A 23,021-nucleotide genomic window follows, 5' to 3' on the forward strand; every position below is an offset into this window, starting at 1 on the left:
ATCTACAGCTGTGCCACACCGACATATGTGTCTCTGAGCTGGTGGAGTGTGTGTGTGAGTGCCGTGAAGATTCTTCCGGAACTTCCTCCTCGGTTGAAGTCTGGGAGCCTCACACTGGCACTGGACTGGCTTGGGGGCCTCGATCTGCTGGTGCCTAGAAAATAGAGTTTCAGTTAATGAGCATGGGCTAGATAAGACTGCATGTGACTCCTTGTGGATGTCAGGATTTGATGAAGTGATGGAGCTGTGATCTGTACTAGGTTAGTGGGAGAGGCCAATCTCCCCTTCCCCAGAGGAGCGATCCCTGTCCTCCCCAGCCAGCTCGGCTGCAGCCTCCTCAAACTCAGTGTTGTTGGCTGCCCCTCCCCCGGACTGCAATCTCTCGTGTCTGTTGTGCACCCACTTCGCCTGTATGAAGAATAAAGAAAGGCATGTGATGAGAAGGGAGGGAGCAGAGGTTGGGTGAGCTGCATATCCCCTGTGTGCGGTGAGCCTTCCCGAGAAGAGCCAGAGGCTGGAGTGAGAGCAACATGATAGATGGGATGGTGGTGATGTGAAAATCTCAGTGAGAGAATGAGTGTTGATGTGTCCCCCGCTAATGGTTGCATAAAACCCCTGAAGAGAGTAGCTGTTTGAGTGCATGGTGCCATGATGAAAGTTTTATATTGGAGGGTGTTGAAGGGTGATTTACCCTGGTGAAGCGGATGAGATTGTTCATCCTCTTCCTGCACTGGGTGGAACTTTGGGCAAAGGTGCCAGCCGCGACAGTCCGCCTAGGCCAGAGAGGTGACGTAGCCACTCACAGCCCCCTCTGCCTGTGACTTCATCCACTCCAGCTTCTCAGGCCACTGAGGGTGCTTCTGCCCGTGGCCTTTTAATATGGCGCCCAGACCTTCAAACCTGCCAGCTGATGGTGGGCAGACGAATCAGCTCCCAACCCGCCAGGTCATTTGGACCAATGCGCACCTCTACATAATTAATGAGGCTCCGAGTGCAGAATTGGGCGTGAGTTGCCACCGTTACAGATGGCGGGCTGGGCGCTGCCAAAAATGCCCACCAACGCACTTAGATTCATTATGGAGAAATTCTGTCCTTGGTTCTGGAGCACTTAATTTAAAAAAAATTCATGGGATGTGGGTGTCGCTGGCTAGGCCAGCATTTGTTGCCCATCCCCAATTTCCCTTGAGAAGACAGCGGAGACCTGCCTTCTTGAACCGTTCTAGTCCATCTGGTGTTGGTATACCTACAGTGCTGTTATGAAGGGATACACAGGATTTTGATCCAGTGACAGTGAAGGGACAGTGATATCGTTCCAAGTCAGGAAGGTGTGTGGCTTGGAGGGGAGTCTACTGGTAGTGGTTTTCCCATATATTTACTCCCCTTGTCCTTCTTCAGCGGTAGAGGTCATAGGCTTGGAAGATGCTGTTGAAACAGGTTTGCTGAGCTGCTGCAGTGAATCTTGTATGGAATGCACACTGCTGCCAATGTGCACCAGTGATAGCGGGAGTGAATGTTTGAATGTTTATGATGATGGATGGGGTGCCAATCTATTGGGCAATTATGTCCTCAATGGTTCGAGCTTCTTGAATGTTGTTGGAGCCACAATTCTCCAGGCGAGTGGAGAGTATTCCATCATACTCTGACTCATGTCTCGTAGATGGTGGACAGGCTTTGGGGACAGGCCAAGATGGATCATCCACCCGGCACTCCTGGCTGAATCTTGTAGCAAGTGCTTCAGCCTTATCTTTTGCACTGATGTGCTGGGCTCCCCTATCATTGAGGATGGGTATATTTGTGGAGCCTCCTCTTCCAGTGAGTCCTGTAATTGTCCACCACTATTCACGACTGGATGTGGCAGTACTGCAGAGCTTAGATCCGTTGGTTGTGGAACCACTTAGCTCTGTCTATCACTTGCTGTTTCTACTGTTTGGCATGGAAGTAGTCTTGTGTTGTAGCTTCACCAGGTTGACACCTCATTTTTAGGTATGCCTGGTGCTGCTCCTGGCATGCCCTCCTGCACTTTTCATTGAACCAAGGTTGATCCCCTGGCTTGATGGTAATGGTAGAGAGGGGGATATGCCAGGCCATGAGGTTACAGATGTGGTTGAGTACAATTCTGCTGTTGCTTAATGACCCACAGCACCTCATGATTGCCCAGTCTTGAGTTGCTAGATCTGTTCAAAATCTATCCCATTTAGCACAGTGGTAGTGTCACACAACATGATGGAGGGTATCCTCAATGTGAAGATGGGACTTCATCTCCACGACTGTGCGGTGGTCACTCTTACCGATACTATCATGAACAGATGCATCTGCGGCAGGCAGGTTGATGAGGATGAGGTCAAGTATGTTTTTCCCTCTTGCTGGTTCCCTTACCACCTGCCACAGACCCAGTCTAGCAGCTATGTCCTTTAGGACTCGGCCAGCTCGGTTAGTAGTGGCACTACCGAGCCATTCTTGGTGATGGACATTGAAGTCCCCCACCCAGAGCACATTCTGCATCCTTGCCACCCTCAGTGCTTCCTTCTAGTGGTGTTCAACATGGAGAAGTACTGATTCATCAGCTGAGGGAGGGCAGTACGTGGTAATCAGCAGGAAGTTTCCTTGTCCATGTTTGACCTGATGCTATGTGGCTTCATAGGGTCCAAAGTCGATGTTGAGGACTCCCAGGGCAACTTCCTGCCAACTGTATACCACTGTGCCGCCACCTCTAGTGGGTCTGTCCTGCCAATGCAACAGGGCATATCCAAGGATGGTGATGGTGATGATTGGGACATTACCTGTAGGGTATGATTTTGTGAGGATAACTATGTCAGGCTGTTGCTTGACCAGTCTGTGAGACAGCGCTCCCAATTTTGGCACAAGCCCCCAGATGTTAGTAAGGAGGACTTTGCAGGGTCAATGGGGCTGAGTTTATCATTGTCCTTTACCCTGCCTAGGGTGGTCCATCCGGTTTCATTCCTTTGAGACTTTTTAGCAGATTGTTAAAACTGAATGGTTTGCTAGGCCATTTCAGAGGGCATTTAAGAGTCAACCACATTACTGTGGGCCTGGAGTCACATGTAGGCCAGGCCAGGTAAGGATGGCAGATTTCCTTTTTTAAAGGACATTAGCGAACCAGATGTGTTTTTATGACAATCAATAATGGTTTCGTTGACATCATTAGACCTTTAATTCCAGATTTTTATTGAATTCAATTGCCACAATCTGCCATGGTGGGATTCGAACCCGGGTCCCCAGAGCATTACCCTGGGTCTCTGGATTACTAGTCCAGCGACAATACCACTATGGCCTCTGAGAAAGAGAATTCCAAAGATTCACCACCTCTGAGTGAAGAAATTCCTGCTCATCTCAGTCCTGAATAGCCTACCACTTATTCCCTGGTTCCAGAACCCACAGCCGTGGAAACATCCTTCCTGCATCTACCCTGTCGAGCCCTGTAAGAATTTTGTATGTTTCAATGGGGTCACCTCTCATTCTTCTAAACTCTAGGAAATACAGGCTCAGTGTCCTCAATCTCTCCCCATAAGACAACCTCACCACCCCAGGGATTAATCTGGTGAACCTTCATTGTACTCCCTCTATGGCAAGTATATTCTTCCTTAGGTGAAGAGACCAAAGCTGTACACAATGCTCCAGGTGCAGTCTCACCAAGGCTCTATACAATTGCAGCAAGACATCTTTACCCCTATACTCAAACCCTCTTGCAATAAAGGCCAACATACCATCTGCCTTGTAATTGCTTGCTGTATCTGCATGTTAGTTTTCAGTGACTCATGAACAAAGACACCCAGATCCCTGTGGACATTACCACTTTCCAATCTCTCACCATGTAAGAAATACACTGCACTTTGGATTTTCCTACCAAAGTGGATAACGTCACATTTTTCCGCATTATATTCCAACTGTCATGTTCTTGCCCACTCGCTTAGCCTGTCTAAATCTCTTTGAAGCCTCTGCATCCTTCTCACAACTCACATTACCTCCTAGTTTTGTGTCATCACAAACTTGGAAATATTACATTTCATTGATAAAGATTGTGAATAGCTGCTCCCAAGCACTGATCCTTGTGGTGCCCCACTAGCCACAGTCTGCCAACCTGAGAATGACCTGTTTATTCCTACTCTGTTTTCCCTCTGTTAACCAATTCTCAATCAATGCCAGTCCATTATCCCAATCCCATGTGCTCTAATTTTGCTTACTAACTTCTTGTGTGGGACCTTATCGAAAACCTTCTGAAAATCCAAATACTTTTCCTGTTGAGTTTTTGTGCCTCAGAGGAATGTATATTCATTGTAAACCATGGGCAGATTTGCACAAAGCGTGGTAGCGAGCAGGAACAAGTTATTTTACCTGCTGGTCGCAATGGCGGGTTTTCATGCTGTATCATCCCATTCCTGCCTCATTAATTACGCAGCCACAGGAAACATGCCATCTCGCTGGCAGGCAGGCTCCGATTTGCCCACCGATTTGCCTACCTCGCCGCTTCTTCACACAGGGCACCACATTTAAACTGCAGCCGCAGGCACACTTCTCAGTGCTTGCAGCCCAGGGCTGAGCCAGTGAAGACATGACCCCAAACGCCAAGAAGAGTGCAAACCCCACCTTCCCGGTTCAGTGACACAACCTTTGGATGCCTTGTGGACACCATGAAGGCCCCCCGTGAAGTCCTCTACCCTTGTTCTGGCCGCTGGAGTCTCACCACTCCGGCTTTGGAGGCAATGGCAGTGGTGGTCAGTGCCAATGCTGCACGCAAGAGGTCGGCCATCCAGTGCAGAAAATGGATGAATGATCTCATCTGTGCTGCCAGGGTAAGGCAACCATGTCATCAATCTAAACTCACACACTCATAAGGCCATCACATATTAACTGGCATCTCATTCACTGCCAGCTCAAGGGGCATCACCACTCCCTCTCTCACACACACCCTCACGTCTCCATCTGGCCTCTTCTCCTCTGGAGACTGCCTCCTCAGCCCTCACCATCTAGAGGCTGTTTGCACAAATCAACATGTGCCCTGCCCACACACACCCTAGGATACCCAACTTCCCCACTACAGCCCTCACCCTGCAGCCATTGAAAAGTCACCCTCGTCTTACGGTTGGTCCGGTAGGTAGAGACTTGTCTGTGAGCCCCCTGAAAATGATGTGGTTCTGCCTGCGAAGCCTGGGGCTGATGAGCACGAGTGCTGTCCGAAGCAAGGTAGGCAAACAAACCTCGAAGTCCCGAACAAAGTGCAGCTCACCAGGTGCATGTCTCTTATGTACAGTTGTGAAACACATCAGCGTGATGCCCAGTTGATCCAACATGGGAGATGATTCCAGCAAAGAGGGCTTATAATCAGAGGCTAAAGGATGAAACGCGGCCTGCCATTGATGGGTGGAGCGGACGGTTGCAAACTGGTTTCATGACAGCGTGAAGCCGATTTTTGGTCGTCTCACAATATTGTCGCTCCCCCCCCCACTCCAAACCCTCCATGAAGCCCGACGCCAACAGGGCCGGAAAATCCCAGCCCATGTATTAATTCTTTAAATGCCAGAGCTTTCAGTTTCTTCCATTTTACTTGGGATCACCACAATGCTGGTTAATCACCTTCTCCACCTCCTCCAGGAAGTCACCCATTCCTCTTCTGATCCCACTCTGTTTAAGTCTCTTTCCATCTGGCCTTAGGCGTTCCTCTTCTTCCTGTTAGTCCTATTGCTATCACTCGCCTCACCACACTTCCTCCCTCTATCCACAGCCGATGACCATGCAATTTCAGTCTCTTCACGGCTACTTTCTTCGATGCTCCCACAATCCTTACTGTCCTTTCTCATTTCTCCACACATTCATCCCAGCATCTGCATCTCTTTAGTATCAAGTTGTTGTTCCTCTTTTCTTGATATTGCCCCAGTTTCTGCCCTATATAACAAGGCCAATCTCGTAGATTCTTCCTTTCAGTTTCAGTGATACTTTTCTATCACATAACATTCCATTGCACCCCAGGCCCCCCATAAAAGGTCAAATAGAATATTTAAAAAGCTCACCTTTATGGGTCTCTTATAACTCTGATATTCTTCATCAATGAATTGGCATGGTAGAAAACTTACTGTCGCTTTCTACTCAGGCAGCCAACTAAAATTTGCAGTTGTGTCCTAATGCTGTCATTGCCAGCTCCTGGTTATTACAAAATGGGTAAGCAGGTTGGATAATTTTACTCATTCAGACACCCAATTTCCATGAAGTGTGCAGGGCTAAATTTGTCATCAAGGTCTGCTTACAGGGAATGATGAATAATGGTGGTTCCAAAAGAAAAAGTGCATGTCCAAAATTTATAATATATGGGTCTTAGAAATTAGGGTGATGCTACAACTGGATTAAATAGGGTGAAAAGAAGTACAAGGAGTGGCCACCATAATTCCACTTGAAAAATGATTTGGCACCAGTACTGTAACATCATTGATGATGGGTGTTGGCTTTTATGGGTTCATTAAGTTACAGAGATTCAGGTTCCATATAGAGCTTCCTGTTGATATTTTACTTCCTGAGCAATATTATTTGAATTTAATCAATCAAGTTCCTCGGCTAAAGGGTTAAACATTACTATTAGTTTTGTACAGCAAAAGAGTGATTAATAATGTTCAAATGACTAAGCCCAGATTGGTGATCCAGTAAACAGCCTTGGCGATGCTGCTGAGGTGAGCACAAATGTATAATGTGACAGCATGTAACTGGTGTTTTCAGTCACATTTCTACATTGTCTTATCTTGGCGAGATCAATGAGTGTGTACGCTGTGCAGGCCTTCCTGTTGCTAATCCCAAACTGGAATGCCTCATGTGTGTGTCCAACACAACCTCAATGTATTCCCTAAATCGCCAACTTAAAATGCTGTCTCCAGAAATTAGACAAACACCTTCCAAAAGTTTCATACTTGAAAGCAATGTTTCATATTTTCACCCTTTTCTTCGCCATCGTAAAGTTCTTCAGAAGAAGCGGTAAGGCTCTGATGAAGACATTAATGGAAAGTTCTATTCTGGCTTTGATGAAGTCTTCACTGCCATCCCAAAAGAAGAAAAGATCATCCATCTAGGGGACTTTAATGCCAGGGTTGGCCATGCCTCTGATGTCTGGCGAGAAACCAGTTGGAAAAATGGGGTGGAAAGAGTCAATGCAATTGGTGTCCTCCTGCTGACAAAGTGTGCTCAGCCTTTTCCACCTGCAGGACAAATAAAAAAAACACATGGAAGTGTCCTAGATCAAAGCACTGGCACCTCCTGGATTATGACATTGTTCAAGTCAAAGATCTAAGTGATATCTGTATCTCTCAATCTATGTGGGGGACTGATGCCTGCTGAACAGATCATCAACTCGTTCGATCAGTGATGAACATCCATCTAGCACCAAGGCATTGCAAGATCCAAAGTCCAAGAGGAAGAAGATCAATGTCTTAGCCTAAAGCAACCCAACTGAAAAGAGGAATTATAAGCTCAGCTCACAACCAATCTGGAAAATCTTCATGCATCCAACTCAATTTTGGAACAACGTGAATAACTAAAGTTAGCTGTACTAGACTCCTGTGTCTAGACCGTTAGGTTCAAGCATCATCATCACCAGGACTAATTTGATGAAAATGATGCTGAAATATGTGACCCCCTGAACAAAAATGAGCAGTCCTCATTGTTTGGCAGAGCAACCCAAGGTCGCAGTCAAGAAGGCAGCATTCCAACAGCTCAAGGCTGACACCCAAAGACAAATCCAGATGATAAAGTACATGTGATGGGAAGAGAAATCCTGAGAGATCCAACAATATGTTGACCATCATGACATGCAGAGCTTTTCTGAAGCCACCTTTAGACCAAGGTCAAATAGACAAAACCCCTTCACCCACAGAATGGTGTTTACTTTCTTAAGGTTGACAATGCCATCTGTCAATGCTGGAAAGAACATTTTCAACAACTCCACAACTATGAATCAATACTGGCAGCTCCAGTATTGGATACTCTCCAGGCTATCCCCCTGTGGTAAAATACATACATAAGTGAGCCACCATTGATGGGAGAGCTGCAAATAGCAATTAAACAGATGAAAAACAAGCCTGCAGACCCGATGGTATTCCAGCTGAGGTCTTCAAAGCTGGAGTGCCTTTGCTCACATCAAGACTTCATGCACTCATCCTATGGATTTGGGAGGAAAAGGAACTTCACCAACCGACCCTCTCCTGCCCCACTGACTTCAGGAATTCGACAATAGTAACTCTTCAAGAAGGGGGCTAAATCATGCTGTGGAATCAATTGAGGTATTTCCTCTTGTCCATAACAGGGAACACCCTGACACGCATTCTCCTGAATCGCCTACTCCCTGTAGCTGAAGAAATCCTCCCAGATACATTCCACAGGAACCTCCGACATAGTCCTTGTTGCCAGACAAATCCAAGTAAAATGTTGAGAACACCAAGAACTCTTCATTGCATTCATTGATCTGACCAAAGCATTTGATCAGCAAATCGTGAAGCTCTGTGGATTATGCTCCAGACATCTGGATGACCAAGGAATTTCATCACAATCCTGCAACTGCTTCATGACAATAAGACTGCAACTGTCGAGTGGGGGATCCGAAACAGTGCCCTTCAAAATCTGGACTGGTGTCAAGCAAGCTGTGTGGTAGCTCTGATACTATTTACAACCTACCTGACAATAGCTATCCACCTCATCAAAGATCAACTGCCCTCTGAAGTGAGTATTAAATCCACCTAGATGGAAAACTCTTTAACCTCAGTTGCCTCCATGCCAAAACTAAACTGACCACCACGGATATACATGATCTCCAGTTTGCGATGACTGCAGTGCCCTTGTTCACTATGCACCAGGTTTGCAAGCCACTCTTGATCCCTTCAATTCTAAGTACAAGAGACTCGGCCAGTGCTTGAATGTTGCCAAAACACATATCAGCCCAAATATTCCACCTCCCATATATGTTGAAGGAGAGACTTTGGAATATGTTGAGCACTTCTCATGCCTTGGCAGCCATTTCTCATAAGGCCACCCAATGACAAGGAGATCCAATACCAGATCAGCTGCACCAGCTCAACCTTTTATAAGTTATGGCAGCGAGTATTTCACAACAAAGATCTCCATAAGCCAACAAAAGTTCTAATGTACAGAACAGTTGTCATCACCACACTCCTGTATTGCAGTGAGCCCTGGACTATGCATCATGTTAGAACCCTAGAGAAAATCCATCAGCAATGCCTCCGGATTCAATGGGAGGACCATTGAACAAATGTTAGTGTCCTTTTTGAAGCCAGCGCCATTAGGATATCCTGAAGTTGTGACAGGCACCATATATATGCCAGTCTTCCCTTTTTTTTGTTTTTGGTCCCTAATATTTGTTCAATAATTGGCCAAGCTTAATACAGCTGTATGTGTTGTGAAGGTATTTTTTTTTAATTATCTAGATTATGAATGACATGGGCAGTTAGTATGTGCTACTTATTCCACAGTTATTGTAACTGCAATTGGCCTAGAAATTGGATCATGCATGAACTAGGCACAGGAGCTGCACTGAAAGGCCTGTTTGGCACCCCGCTGCTCAGCTGTCAATTTTAAATTGGGGTGAGACCTCAAAATGCTGGGGGCCTCTTCACCAAAGAAGTGCAACTCTACCCATCAATTACCCAAATGTCGAATTGATCCCAGCTTCAAGGAATGAAGCAGTGGAGTCTTCTCTCATATTTGGAAAGTCAAATTCGCCTTGAAGTATCACTTTCAAGGTGAAATGCTGCATGTAAAATAGATTAATGATAAATGCAAACAAATTCCCAGTGTGTCCTTACAGAAATTATGAACAAAAATCCTAATTTATTTATTTTTTCACTTTGAAGACAGTGAATCCTGACCAAAAGACAATCTTTCCAGCCTCATATCGGACACAAAATGATCCAATGGAATGCTAGCCAGAACTTAATCACACATTGGGAATAATTTAAAAATAAGCCTGCGGACCCAAATATGTAAACTCCAAATATGGCCCATTATTTGAAGTCCAAGTATTCTAACATTTTTTTTATTCATTCATGGGATGTGAGCTTCGCTGGCCAGGCCAGCATTTATTGCCCATCCCTAGTTGCTTTGAGAAGGTGGTGCTGAGCTGCCTCCTTGAACCACTGCAGTCCATGTGGTGTAGGTACATCCACAGTGCTGTTAGGAAGGGTGTTCCAGGATTTTGACCCAGCGACAGTGAAGGAACGGCGATATATTTCCCAGTCAGGATGGTGAGGGACTTGGAGGGGAACTTACAGGTGATGGTGTTCCCAATTATCTGCTGCCCTTATCCTTCTAGATGGTGGTGGTCATGGGTTTGGAAGCTGCTGTTTAAGGAGCCTTTGTGTATTCCTGCAGTGCATCTTACAGATGGCACACACTGCTGTTACTGTGCATTGGTGGTAGAGGGAGTGAATGTTTGTGGATGTGGTGCCAATCAAGTGGGCTGCTTTGTCCTGGACAGTGTCAAGCTTCTTGAGTATTGTGGTTGCTGCACTCATTCAGGCAAGTGGGGAGTAATCCATCACACTCCTGACTTGTCCCTTGTAGATGGTGGAAAGGCTTTGGGGAGTCAGGAGATAAGCTACTCGTCGCGGTATTCCTAGCTTCTGACCTGTTCTTGTGGCCACAGTATTTATATGGCTAGTCCAGTTCAGCTTCTGGTCAATGGTAACCCGCAGAATGCTGATAGTGGGGGATTCAGTGATGATAATGCCATTGAACGCCAAGGAGCAGAGGCTAGATTCTCTCTTGTTGGAGATGGTCATTGCCTGGCACTTGTGTGGTGCGAATGTTACTTGCCACTTGTTAGCCCAAGCCTGGATATTGTCCAGGTCCTGCTGCATTTGGACATGGATTGCTTCAGTATCTGAGGAGTCATGAATGGTGCTGAACATTGTGCAATCATTAGTGAATATCCCCAATTCTGACTTTATGATGGAAGGAAGGTCATTGATGAAGCAGCTGAAGATGGTTGGGCCAAGGACACTACCCTGAGAAACTCCTGCAGTGACGTCCTTGAACTGAGATAATTGACCTCCAACAGCCACAACCATCTTCCTTTGTGTTAGGTATGACTCCAACCAGTGGAGAGTTTTCCCGACTCCCATTGACTCCAGTTTTGCTAGGGCTCCTTGATGCCACACTCAGTCAAATGCTGCCTTGATGTCAAGGGCAGTCACTTTCACCTCACCTCGGGAGTTAAGCTCTTTTGTCCATGTTTGAACCAAGGCTGTAATGAGGTCAGGAGCTGAGTGGACCTGGTGGAAATGAAATTGGGCATCAGTGAGCAGGTTATTGCTAAGCAAATGCTGCTTGAGAGCACTGTTATTGACCCCTTCCATTACTTTACTGATGAAGGAGAGTAGACTGATGGGGTAGTAATTGGCCAGGTTGGATTTGTCCTTCATTTTGTGTACAGGACATACCTGGGCAATTTTCCACATAGCCGGATAGATGCCAGTGTTGTAGCTGTACTGGAACAGCTTGGCTAGGGGCACAGCAAGTGCTGGAGCACGTCTTCAGTACTATTGCCAGAATATTGTCAGGCCACATAGCCTTTGCAATATCTGTTGCCTTCAGCTGTTTCTTGATATCACTTGGAGTAAATCGAATTGGCTGAAGACTGGCATCTGTGATGCTTGGGACCTCTGGAGGAGGCCAAGATGGGTCATTCACTCAGCACTTCTGGCTGAAGATTGTAGCAAATGCTTCAGCATTATTTTTGCACTGAGGTGCTGGGCTCCTCCATCATTAAGGATGAGGATATTTGTGGAGCCTCCTCCTCTAGTGAGTTGTTTGATTGTCCACCACCATTCACAACTGGATGTGGCAGGACTGCAGAGCTTAGATCTGATCGTTGGTTCTGGAATCACTTAGCTCTGTCTATCGCTTGCTGCTTGGCACACAAGTAGTCCTGTGTTATAGCTTCACCGGGTTGACACCTCATTCTTAGGTATGCCTGGTGCTGCTCCTGGCATGCCTTCCTGCACTCTTCATTGAGCCAGGATTGATCCCCTGGCTTGATGGCAATTGTAGAATGGAGGATATGCCCACAAATATGCCAGGCCATGAGGTTATAGATTTTGTTCAAGTACAATTCTGCTGCTGCTGATGGCTCACAGTGCCTCATGGATACTCAATCTTGAGTTGCTAGACCTATTCAAAGTCTATCCCAGTTAGCACAGTGGTAGTGCCACACAACACCTGCTAAAGCTCCTACATACCTATCCAATCTTATATTAAGGAATATTTGTTTTAATTAATTCTTGATCAAAAGGTATCTGATACTTCGTGTAACAGTTTGTGATTTTCCATTTTATTATTTAGTCAAGGAGAAGCAGTTATTTTACATACTAGCTATTTGACTTATATAAAACTAAAGACAGAAATTCCCAACTTTGTTACATTCTTTGCTTTCTTTATTCTTTCCTTTTTCTTCCAATCTGCAGCCTTTCAAAACATAAGTTCGGGATCACTTAATCACAATTTCAGGTTCTTCTCTCATCTTCTCCTTTCTTCCTTTCAACCTTGGCGATGTCATGTTAAGTTGCCTTTGATTCTTCATCCACGTTCCTCACTAAAGTCAAAATGCATTGAAACTGAAATTTATCATGTTGATATCTAATAACATTCCACCAGACATCAGCCATTTACATGAAATATTAACACTATAATTGGTCCCAAATAAAGAAAGGCTTTAATGCTCACAGACAGGCAGAGGTCCTGTAGCAGCAAATCACCACAGACCTCAATAAATACCTGAGCAAAAAGGGTGTAAGCATTTAAATAAGGGCCACTTATTAATTTCTGTTACTTAACATTATAATGTAGAACAAATGAAATTAATTAATCATAAAAGTGCCTCCTTTCACAGTATTTGCTGGTAAATAAAAGCTGCAGTTTTCAACTTCGGCACAGAAATACTACTGTTGTTCTTAGGAGATTAAACCAACAGTGAAAATAGATAAAAGCAAAAAACTGCAGATGCTGGAAATTCAAAACAAAAACAAAAATACCTGGAAAAATTCAGCAGGTCTGGCAGCATCTGCGGATAGGAGCACAGTTAACGTTTCGAGTCCGAATGACCCTTCAACAGAACTAAGTAAAAATAGAAGAGAAGAACAGAACTTCTTCAAGGTAGGCATTCCTTGAAGAGAAGTGGCAGTCAATTAAACACTAAGATAAAAACAAAAAACTGCGGAATTATTAGAACAGAGAGCCAGGACTGCAGCTTTCTGTTTCACTGTGCCATCTGTTGTCTGTATGTAAATTCCTTCTTTTCTTCCTCTAACCTGATCTAACCATGTTATGTAGAGTAACAAAACATTCCATGCATTTTACAAAAACACTTCCTAGTCCTGATAAATAACCTAACCTCAGTCCACATAGGCATAGTTTTCTTCAATATTGAAGGTAAATTAAAATCAACAATTTTTCTTGGCCCCCTTCCAAAGTTTGGAATGGTGGTGGGGGATAGGGGACCCTGAAAATACCAGCACCGGACTAGCATGTCAATTTCAATGTGCTGCTCCCAGAATAGGGGAAGAGCAACACGTTTATTTTTATTCATTTATGGGATGTGGGCATCACTGGCTGGGCCAGCATTTATTACCCATCCCTAATTAGCCTTGAGAAGGTGGTGGTGAGCTGCCTTCTTCAACCGCTGCAGTTCATGTGGTGTAGGTACACCCACAGTGCTGTTAGGGAGAGAGTTCCAGGAATGTGACCCAGTGACGGTGAAGGAACGGCGATATGTTTTCAAGTCAGCAATAGAGACCAAGTAACATAGTTTAGATGTTTGATAAGAGCTTGTCAGAGACTGACCTTTCAACTTTAAAATGAATAGACAGGTCACTCATGCCTTCAGAAACTGATTAGCTGAAGGTAATTGGGTAAAGAATGGAGAGCCAGTCATGACTGCCCTACAGCATCACCTTGGCCCCATAAGATGGTCAACAGGGCAAGGAGGGTTGGGAACTTCGTAAGTAGGTGCCCTTAATATTGTTCAGGTGACAGGGAGAGTGGGCACCCAGACTTTGAACAGGCGCCAATAGGGCAGAAGACCAAGGGGCAAGGCTTCCAAGGCCAACCGACTGGCCACCTTCCCAGAAGGAAGGGTCCAGCTGGCAATGGGGGCACTACTGTCATTTTGGGCCCTGTGGTGATGAAGGGCAACATCCTCCACAGGAAGGGCGGAACAATGAGTAACAGGACACAGGAAAGTAAAGAAAGGCCGGGAGGCAACAGAGGTCAAACCCTCAACACAGAGATCGACCACCAAAGATGGAGCTATCTGGAGATGACCAAGAACCAGTGCCACAGGAGACTGTGACTCTCCAGGCAGATGGTCATAGACATCAGTGGCCTTGTCACTGAAGACCTCGCACCTCCCAGCACTGATCGCCATGCCCTGCCAGTGACACCACAGTCACTGTGGCCTTGAACTTCTTCACTTCTGGCTCCTTCCAAGAACCAGCTGCGGACTTCAGTGGCATCTCAAAAACAGCTACACACCTCTGCAGCTTGCAGGTCACTGTTGTCCTCTTTCCCAGAGCTAAACAGTACATTCATTTAACAACCTCGCAAGACAGAGGACATTGAAACTACGCAGTAAAGTGAAAAGAAGTGAACTGATCGAGTTGCTGGCCTGGATCTTGGACCTCAATTATCAAACACAGCAAGCAGATGAGGAGTTCAACTCTGACTTGAATCCCTTCCCCAATTTCGAGCTGGAAAAGTTCAGAAGGCAGTTAGAATTTCAGGAAAGGGAAAGAGAGTGAGAAAGAGAGAGAGAGAGAGCAAGAGAAAGAAAGGGTGAGAGAAGAATTCCAGCTACGAGAATTAGAAATGGATCTAGCAGCTCAAAGGGAGACAGAGGCACCAGACGGCTGGAAGCTGAGGGAAAACCTCTCTTAACCCAGTAGCACCCTCTATCTCCCTACCCTGAAACAGCTGTCTGCGGCCTTTAAGTACACTTGATTCATTCCCAAATTCGAAGAAAGTGATGTGGAGTCATTTTTCACCACTTTTGTGAAAATAGCAGGGCAGCTAAAATGGCCATCAGATATCTGGACATTTTTAATTCAAGGGCAGCTGTCAGGGACAGTCCAAGTGTTCTACTCCATGCTGCCTCCTGATGTGTCCATGAATTATGAGCAGACCAAAGCTGCCATCCTCGGTACCTATAAGTTAGTCCTGGAGGCATATTGCCAGCAATTCCAGAATGCGTGTAAGAAACCCACACAACCTACATTGAGACCTACAAATTGTGTTCGACCAATGGGTCCAATCTTTAACAATCCTGCACACCTATGAGGGATTGCACAACTTGATTTTGTTGGAGGAATTAAAAAACTGCTTAACCTCAAACCTATGGATGCACTTGGCGAAGCAGAGAATCCTCGCAGCTAGGAATGCAGCCATCACAGCAGGCAGCTATGATCTCACCCATAGCCTAGAAACTCAGCCAAATGCTTTCCAAACCATTCCCATGAGCATTGGAAAGATAAGCAGGGCAACATAGATAGGAAAGGCCCTCCACCCAGAACAGAAAATACAAGTGAGGGTGTGAGAAGCCCTCCTGCAACCAGAAAGGAGAACACCCAGAGACCGGTGTGTTCAATGTAATAAAGTAGGCCACTCCAAACTTGAATGCTGGAGATCGTGAGGGAAGCCTGTGGGTGTAATAGAGCTCCAGAAAAGTAGTTTCCTGAAGGACGCCCCAACGGATTGTGCAGCAGAGCAGGCAGAGACTCTCGCTGCAGAAACTTACCCCTTGGAAGACATGGACTGAGTGGCTGGGCCAGACAAATTCCCAGAGAGCTTCCAGAGTTTTACTCTCTTCTGACTGATGCCAACCACTGACTGCTTGTTGTCTTAAGAGTCATAAAAATAAAACTGAAGCAGCTGTGAGAGCAGAGACTTTGACATTCAAATAGTAGGAAAGCATGTCATAGCAACAAAGTTAGATTCATCAATTGTTTTGAGTCGGAGCTTGTGGACAGGCTGCAGGGAACCTTTTGGTCAGCAGGCAATAACACTACCACAGATTATGTTGCACACAATCCAGGCTAAAGTTGTTGCTTCAGGCATGGAGCTGCCAGTTTTGGTATGGGTCATACCAGAAGTTAGAAGTAGTTTTAATTTTTTGAACTTTTTCTGGGTAGCTATTGCTCGATGACAGTCGAAACCATCCGAAGGTTGCAATTTGAATCACATTATTGGGAGGTTCCCAGCGCAGGACAATTGCCCAAAAGAAGTTTGAACTTCCCAGGCAATTGCTGTGCAATCCTTACCTGGGAATTTCCAGGGTGGTGGGGTGGTGGTTCCCCAGTGCTTCTTTGGGGTACCACCCAGATACACTACCCAAGATCTCCTGCTTCGACTTAAGAGTAGAAATGATAATACTACAACTGGTCTCTGGCCAAGAGAAGATAAAATATTCACAAAGATAAAAGCAAAAAACTGCGGTTGCTGGAAATCCAAAACAAAAACAAAAATACCTGGAAAAACTCAGCAGGTCTGGCAGCACCTGTGGAGACCTCACAGAGGTTGAGCGTCAAATCGCAGACACTTCCTCCTACCTCTCCCTGGAACATGACACCACCACTGAACATCAAGCCATTGTTTCCAGGATTGTTACTGACCTCATCTCCCCTGGAGATCTTCCTTCCACAGCTTCCAACCTGATAGTCTCCCAACCTCGGACGGACGGCTTCTACCTCCTACCCAAAATCCACAAACAGGACTGTCCCGGCAGACTGATCGTGTCAGCCTGTTCCTGCCCCACGGAACTCAATTCTTGCTATCTTGACTCCATTCTTTCTCCCCTTGTCCAGTCCTTTCCCACCTACATCCGTGACACCCTACATCATATGAACAATTTCCAGTTCCCTGGCCCCAACCGCCTCCTCTTCACCGTGGACGTCCAATCCCTCTACACCTCCATCCCCCACCAGGATGGTCTGATGGCTCTCCGCTTCTTCCTCGAACAGAGGCCCGAACAATCCCCATCCACCAGTACTCTCCTCCGTCTGGCTGAACTTGTTCTCACACTGAACAATTTCTCCTTAAACTCCTCTCACTTCCTCCAAATAAAAGGTGTGGCTATGGGTACCCCCATGGGCCCCAGCTATGCCTGTCTCTTTATGGGGTATGTGGAACATTCCTTGTTCCAGTCCTACTCTGGCCCCCTCCCACAACTCTTTCTCCGGTACATCGATGATTACTTCGGTGCTGCTTCATGCTCTCGTCTGGACCTGGAAAAATTTATTAATTTTGCTTTCAATTTCCACCCCTCCATCATTTTCACATGGTCCATCTCTGACACTTCTCTTCCCTTCCTTGACCTCTCTGTCTCAATTTCTGGTGATAGACTGTCCACCAATATCCATTACAAGCCTAACGACTCCCACAACTACCTCGACTACAGCTCCTCACACCCCGCTTCCTGTTAGGACTCCATCCCATTCTCTCAGTTCCTTCGCCTCCGTCGCATCTGTTCTGATGATGCCATTTTCAAAAACAGTTCCTCTTACATGTCCTCCTTCTTCCTTAACTGAGGTTTTCCACCCACGGTGGTTGACAGGGTCCTCAACCGTGTCCGGCCCATCTCCCACGCATCCGCCCTCACACCTTCTTCTCTCTCCCAGAAACATGATAGGGTCCTCCTTGTCTTCACTTATCACCCCACCAGCCCCCGCATTCAAAGGATCATCCTCAGCCATTTCTGCCAACTCCAGCATGATACCACCACCAAACACATCTTCCCTTCACCCCCCGTCGGCATTCCGTAGGGACCTTTCCCTCCGGGACACCCTGGTCCACTCCTCCATCATCCCCTACACCTCAACCCCCTCCCACGGCACCTTCCCATGCAACCGCAGAAGATGCAACACCTGCCCCTTCACTTCCCCTCTCCTCACCATCCAAGGGCCCAAAGACTCATTTCAAGTGAAGCAGCATTTCACTTGCACTTCCCTCAACTTAGTCTACCGCATTCATTGCTCCCAATGCGGTTTCCTCTACATTGGAGAGACCAAACGCAGACTGGGTGACCATTTTGCAGAACACCTTCGGTCTGTCCGCAAGCATTACCCAGACCTCCCTGTCACTTGCCATTTCAACACTCCACCCTGCTCTCGTGCCCACATGTCCGCCCTTGGCTTGCTGCATTGTTCCAGTGAAGCTCAACGCAAACTGGAGGAACAGCACCTCATCTTCCGACTAGGCACTTTACAGCCTTCCGGACTGAATATTGAGTTCAACAATTTTAGATCATGAACTCTCTCCTCCATCCCCACCCCCTTTCCGATATTCCCCCTCCTTTTTGTTTTTTCCAATAATTTATATAGATTTTTCTTTCCCCACCTATTTCCATTATTTTTAAATGTATTTCCATCCATTGTTTTATCTCTACGTATTAGCCTTTTTCGATTCCTTCACCCCACCCCACCCCCACTAGGGCTATCTGTACCTTGTTTGTCCTGCTTTCTACCCTTAATTAGCACATTCCTTTAGATAATATCAGCACCTTCAACACCTCTTTGTTCTTTTGTCTGTAACATCTTTTGGTTATCTCCACCCATCACTGGCCCTCTATCCAGCACTTCTTGTCCCAACCCACCCCCCGCCACCTTAAACCAGCTTATATTTCATCCCTTTTCTATTTTTCCTTAGTTCTGTTGAAGAGTCATGCGGACTCGAAACATTAACTGTGCTCCTCTCCGCAGATGCTGCCAGACCTGCTGAGTTTTTCCAGGTATTTTTGTTTTTGTTTTATAAAACATTCACAGGAGTTCCTACTGCTTATCTCTCCTGAAGTGATAAGTATGTCAGGAGCAGATTAAAGCACGGGTTTGTGCAAATGAATGGTTTCATGCAAATTTGTTTCATCAAAGCATCATTGCAGTGTAGTATATAATGATATGAATTTCTTTATTATTAATGTATTGTGTAAACATTCTATCAGCCTATTTTTTACCCCTGCGCTTTACTAAATGTCTGTGCTTTAATAGATGGTGGGGTAGGATTGCGCAGTGGAGGACTCAATAATTGCAAGTCCAACACTGATGTATGTGTGACAATGAAATGAGGACAGGACTAAGTTTAGCTTGTGTTAGACCATTAGACCATAAGATGTAGGAGCAGAAGTAGATCAATCGGCCCATCCAGTCTGCTCCTCCATTCAATGAGATCATGGCTGATCTGATAATCCTCAACTCCACTTTCCTGCCTTTTTCCCCATAACCCTTGATTCCCTTACTGATTAAGAACATAAGAACATAAGAAATAGGAACAGCAGTAGACCATTCAGCCCCTTGGGCCTGCTCCGCCATTCAATAATATCAGGGCTGATCTTCTTGTGTTTCAATTTCCACGTTCCCATCTAACCCCGATAACCTTTGCTTCCCTTGCCTAAGAAGGATCTATCTACCTCTGCCTTAAAAACATTCAATGACCTTGCCTCCGCCACCTTCTGAGGCAGAGAGTTCCAAAGTCGCACAACCCTCTGAGAGAAAAAAATTCCCCTCATCTCTGTCCTAAAAGAGTAACCCCTAATTTTAAAACAGTGCCCCCTAGTTCTGGACTCACCCACAAGAGAAAACAGCCTTTCGAGTCCACCTTGTCAAGGCTGTTCAGGATCTTCTTTACTTTAATCATATCACCCCTCACTCTTCTAAACTCCAGTGGAAACAAGCCCACTCTTTCCAACCCTTCCTGATAAGACAACCCACTCATTCCAGGTATCAATCTAGTAAATCTCCTTTGAACTGCCTCCAATGCAGTTACAACCTTCTTTAAATAAGGAGACCAAAACTGCACACAGTATTCGGGGCGCAGTCTCACCAATGCCCTGTATAACTGAAGCATAACATCCTTACTTTTATGTTCAATCCCTCTTGTAAAAAAGGATAGCATTCCATTAGCTTTCTTAATTACTTGCTATATCTGCATACTAACTTTTAGTGACTCATGCACTAGAGCATCTAGATCCCTCTGCACCTTAGAATTATACAGCCATTCTCCATTTAAGTAATACTCTGCTTTTTTGTTCTTTCTGGCAAAGACTGTCTATCTCAGCCTTGAATATACTTAACGACCCAGCCTCTACAGCCCTCTGCGGTAAGGAGTTCCACAGATCCACTACCCGCTGAGAGAAGAAATTCCTCCTCATCTCTGTCTTAAATGGGCACCCCCTTACTCTGAGATTATGCCCTCTGGTCCTAGACTCTTCCACAAGGGGAAACAACCTCTCAGCATCTACCCTGTCAAGGCCCCTAAGAATCTTATATGTTTCAATAAGGTCACCTCTAAATCTTCTAAACTCCAATGATTATAGGCCCAACCTACTCAACCTCTCCTCATAAGAAAATCCCTCCATACGCAGGATCAAACTAGTGAACCTTCTCTGGACTGCCTTCAATGCCAGTATATCTTTCCTTAGATAAGAGGACCAAAAAAGTTCACAGTATTCTGGGTGTGGTCTAACTAGTGCCTTGTATAGTTTTAGCAAAACTTCCCTACTTTTATACTCCATTCCCTTTAAAATAAAGTCCAACATTCCATTTGCCACCCCTATTACCTGCTGAACTTGTATGCTAGCTTTTTGTGATTCATGAATGAGGACCCCAAATCCATCTGTTCTGCAACCTTTTACAGTCTTTCTCCATTCAAATAATATCTGGCTCCTCTATTCTTCCTGCCAAAGTGCATAACCTCACGTTTTCCCACATTATATTCCATCTGCCAAAATTTTGCACACTCACTTAACCTATCTATATCCCTCTGTAGACTCCTTGTGTCATCCTCACCACTTGCCTTCCCACCTATTTTTGTGTCATCCACAAACTTGGCGATAGTACATTCACTTCCCTCATCTAAGTCATTAATATATATTGTAAATAATTGTGGCCCCAGCACTGATCCCTGTGGCACGCCATTAGTTACAGGTTGCTGTCCTGAAAATGCCCCCCTTATCCCAACTCTCTGTCTTCTATTAGTTAGCCAATCCTCCATCCATGCTAATATATTACCCCAACATCATGGGGTTTTATCTTTTTAAATAGCCTCATGTGCGGTACCTTATCTAGCATCTTTTGGAAATCCAAATTTATTACATCTACTGGTTCCCCTTTATCTATCCTGCTTGTTACCTCCTCAAAGGATTCTAATAAATTTGTCAGGCATGATTTCCCCTTCATGAAACCCTGCTGACTCTTCATATTAATCTGCTAATGCTCACTCTCCAGGCTGAATATCAGAGCATTTGCTCATGGCCACAGAAACCTATGCAATCGTGAACCACCAGGCCCAAGAAATGGGGGAGAAAAATTGGGGGAGAAAATAAATTATAATAACAATAATAAAGACAAATTCATGATAAAAATGTGAACAAAATATCTTTGTTGGTAAGAAGGGTTCAGTATTTAGCCACCCATCCACATATCCACTTAGTACATCAGATCAAAAATGCACTTATCAAACGGAATAACTAAGTTACATAGACAAATACACAGTTACCTGGGGCAATAGGGTTCAAAGCCATGGCTAGCTCAAACTTCACTAACTTTGCCACAGCACTCTTTGATTTCAGCCAGGTCTTTGTCTTCCATTCTGCAACATTTTATGATTGAAACAATCTATCTAATCGTTATGAATACTTTCCACAGTTTCAACACAGAAAATGGTGCTGATGGCTCATAGGGGAGGTGGTGGCATAGTGGTAATATCACAGGCCTAATAACTCATTAGCCCAAGCTAGTTCTCTGGGGGCATGAGTTCAAATCCTAATATGGCAGTTTTTAAAAAATTAATTCACAGGATGTGAGCTTCGCTGGTTGGGCCAGCATTTATTGCCCATCCCTAGTTGCCCTTGAGAAGGTGGTGCTGAGCTGCCTTCTTGAACCGCTGCAGTCCATGTGGTGTAGGTACACCCACAGTGCTGTTAGGAAGGGAGTTCCAGGATTTTGACCGGGCGACAGTGAAGGAACGGCGATACATTTCCAAGTCAGGATGGTGAGTGACTTGAAGGGGAACTTCCAGGTGGTGGTGTTCCCATCTATCTGCTGCCCTTGTCCTTCTAGATGGTAGTGCTCATGGGTTTGGAAGCTGCTGTCTAAGGAGCCTTGGTGAATTCCTACAGTGCATCTTGTAGATGCTACACACTGCTGCTACTGTGCATCGGTGGTGGAGGGAATGAATGTTTGTGGAAGGGATGCCAATCAAGCGGGCTGCTTTGTCCTGGATGGTGTACAGCTTCTTGAGTGTTGTGAGAGCTGCACTCATCCAAGCAAGTGGGAAGTATTCCATCACACTCCTGACTTGTGCCTTGTAGATGGTGGACAGGCTTTGGGGAGTCAGGAGGTGGGTTACCCGTCACAGGATTCCTAGCCTCTGACCTGCTCTTGTAGCCACAGTATTTATATGGCTGGTCCAGTTCAGTTCTGGCCATATAAATGGCAGAATTTGCATTCAACTGATAAATCTGGAATTAAAAACTAGTTTCAGTCATAGTGACCATGAAACCTTGTCAAATGTCCTTTCTAAAATAAAAACATCTGGTTCACTAATCTGCCACCTATAACTGCTCTAGCTTACATGAGACTCCAGACCCACAGCAATATCATTAAAAATGATCATTTATTGCGAGGGGAATTGAATACAAAAGTAGGGAGCTTATGCTTCAGTTATCGAACAAGAACAAAGAAAAGTACAGCACAGGAACAGGCCCTTTGGCCCTCCAAGCCTGCGCCAATCATATTGCCCATCAACTAAAACATTTTGCACTTCCGGGGTCCTTTTCCCTCTATTCTCATCCTATTCATGTATTTGTCAAGCTGCCTCTTAAACACCACTATCGTACCCGCTTCCACCACCTCCTCTGGCAGTGAATTCCAGACACTCACTACCCTCTGTGTAAAAAAACTTGCCCCACACATCTCCTCTATAGTTTTCTCCTCTCACCTTAAATCTATGTCCCCTAGTAATTGACTCTTCCA

This window comes from Cetorhinus maximus, chromosome 4 (genome assembly GCF_964194155.1).
Source record: "Cetorhinus maximus chromosome 4, sCetMax3.hap1.1, whole genome shotgun sequence".
Lineage (NCBI taxonomy): Eukaryota > Metazoa > Chordata > Chondrichthyes > Lamniformes > Cetorhinidae > Cetorhinus > Cetorhinus maximus.